Genomic DNA, 3,053 nt, shown 5'->3' on the forward strand with positions numbered 1-3,053 from the left:
AATATAAAGGTGGGCAAAGTGAGTGCAAAAATTATCGTGGCATAAGTTTATTGAGTGTGGTAGGTATATGGAAGAATTATTATAGAGAAAGTAAGAGAAATATCAGAAATCCTAGTGAGTGATGAACAGGGTGGCTTTAGGATGTGGGGATCAGATATCTGCAGTAAGACAGATAGAGGGGATGGCTTGTGAGAAGGACTATAAGGTGTTTATGGTATTTATGGATCTGGAAAAAGCATACAACAAGGTAGAAAGAGAAGGACTGTGGAAGGTTTTGCGCATGTACAGTGTAGATGGTAAGCTGCTAGGTGACGTCAAGTGTTTGTATGATGGCAGTGAAGCAAGTGTATGGGTTAATGGGCATCAAAGTGAATGGTTCATGATCAGTGGGGGCGTGTGACAAGGTTGTGTGATGTCCCCATGGGTGTTCAATATATATATGGATGGGGTGATGTGAGAAGTAAAAACAAGATTAATGGAGAGAGGGAAGGCACTGGTAATGAATGGTGATATATGGAATATCTCTAATATGTTGCATGCTGATGATCCAGTACTACTTGCAAATACTGGACAAGAACTTGGTAGACTAGTGCAGAGTTTTGCTGATGTCTGTGAGTGTCATGCCTTGAGAGTAAATGTAGAAAAGAGTAAAGTCATGGTTACTGAAAGAGAAGGTGACTTGTTACAGTGAATGGAGAGACTTGGTGAGAGAGTTCAAATACCTGGGTACTGTGATAGAAAAGAGAGGAAAATATGCAAAAGAAGTGGAAAGTAGAGTGACACAAGGAAGGAAAGTTGCTGATGCTATGAAGACCTTGATAAGAAACTGAGGCTTGAGTGTTGCAGCTGTACGAGGCTTACATGAAGGTGTGTTAGTGCCAACTTTAACATGTGGATGTGAGACTATGGTGTGGCATAAAAATGAAAAGTCAAGAGTGAGAGCAGTGGAGATGGGACTGCTGAGGAATATGTGTGGAGTACAGCAAGTGGATTGGATAAGAAGTAATGTGATTCGTGAAAGATGTGGAATGAGGAAGTCTGTGGACACAAGAATCGAAAAGAGTGTGCTGAGATGGTATGGTCATGTGGAGAGAATGGATAACAATAGAGTGGTGAAAAAGGTATATCTGATCGCGTTTGAAGAAGGGAGAAGGCGAGGTAGGCCAAGGAGAAGGTGGAGGGATATGGTGGATAAGTGTATGAGGAAGAGAGATATGGAAGTCTGTGAGACTGGAACTGATGAGATCGAGCTGGCTGGGTGAAAGTTGTGAGAGGAAGTGCGTGATCAGGGATTTGGCACCCCTTTTTTAACACGACAGCGTCCAGGTGGATTCTATTGGATACGTTTATGTGAAGCTACAGAATGTGGTGAATGTTTTTGGCGTATCAGATAAAGCCAGGATTCCAGGGGCTTGAATGGTGAGTGAATGGAGGTGTGGCCCAAACTTGGGCTGTCTGGACATTGCTACTCCTCATGCTGCCCTAGGGTGGGAGAGGAGGTCCGGATGATGATGATGATGTCTAAATCAACCCTTGATGAGTGTAAAATATCCCTGTGTTATAATTCCTTTATCTACAGATATCTGGCAAGAATGTATTATTACAGGTCATTGTAGAAAATGAGCAAAAAAATTTCAACGTTCTATTGTGATGGTGTAAGTTTAACTGTTCAGTACCTGAAACATATTAGGAACACATCTGTATGGATATAAAGAGTTGTACTGTCTGTGGTATACAAAAGATGAGCAATACAGACCTGGTAGCAGGGATATACAGTACTGTACACATTCATAAATCTTCTTGTACTTTGGGATACCAGTGTAAAGAACTGCTGATAATTTACCATAAAAGTTCTAGTTTATTCTCACCAGATGATTTTACTCAGTTTCATACAGATCTCTCATAGTGAATAGTGTAATGAAGGCTATATCTAGCTGCTGTAGTAAAGAAAAATCTCTCCAAAGCTGAATAATAACATCTGGTGTTAACAATAATAAATTACAAAATACATCATGAAAATAAAATGGTTAATGACTCCCAAGAAGATACTGTAAATGTAACTACCGGTATCACATTATTCAGTGCCCATTGTTGCAATTATTGACACTATTAACACCTTCAGCCTAAGGTTATCATTTTTATTTTTTTCAGGCTGTGGCCCAAGGATTTCACTTGGCCTATGAAAGAACCCTCATAGTGAAGGAGTTAGTAGTAGTAGTAATTGTAGCCCCAGGTTCATCTGAAACATGAGCTCAGTGGACTGCAGGCTGAAGTTGTCCTACTCTTGCAATCCACCATCCTCCTTTGGGGGATAGGGAAGGGAGGTGATGATGTTTGTTAACCCGGCTCCTCTACAGTCCTGTTATATGATCAGTGCCACCACATGAAAGTATTACTCTCCAGTATCAAAGGAGTCTCCCTGTCAACCACATTTTCACATTCCTGTCATTTCTGATTCTTTGGTATTTCATCTCTCTTCTTTTTATCAATTTTAACCCCTTCAGTATGTGTTTTTTTATTATTATTATTGCTACCTGCTGACTATTTTACTCCACCTAAGAAAGCCTTCTTGTATTGCAGGCAATAATGAAAGGTATACTTGATTCATACAAATGAAAGTCTTCCCCTTAATAAATAAGTGTGATATTATCTAAAAATGTAGTAGCAGCAGTAGTAGTAACAATAATAGTAGAAGTAGTAGTAGTGGTAGTAGTTATTGTTGTTGTAGAATCTTGTTCATCTGAAATGTGATCCTAGTGGGCTGCAGGCTTAGACTGTCCTCCTCCTGCAATCCACCAGCCTTTTTCTGGGGGATAGGAAGGGAGTTGAGGGATATTTGTACAGTATAACCAGGCAACTCCACAGCCCATCCATACCAGTGCCACCACATGAAGGCATCCCTCTCAGCACCTATGTTACAAGATGTTTCTGGGCTGAAGGGCTTAAAAATGAAGAATATAAAGTATTCTTCATTTCCATACAACAAAATCAGATAATTTCTGCACTTGGTTATATTTACATATACAGATGATGTGCCTTTTTATTTATTTATT

This window comes from Coenobita brevimanus, chromosome 62 (assembly GCF_032717465.1).
Source record: "Coenobita brevimanus isolate Jiangsu-jjx chromosome 62, ASM3271746v2, whole genome shotgun sequence".
In the NCBI taxonomy this organism is placed as follows: domain Eukaryota; kingdom Metazoa; phylum Arthropoda; class Malacostraca; order Decapoda; family Coenobitidae; genus Coenobita; species Coenobita brevimanus.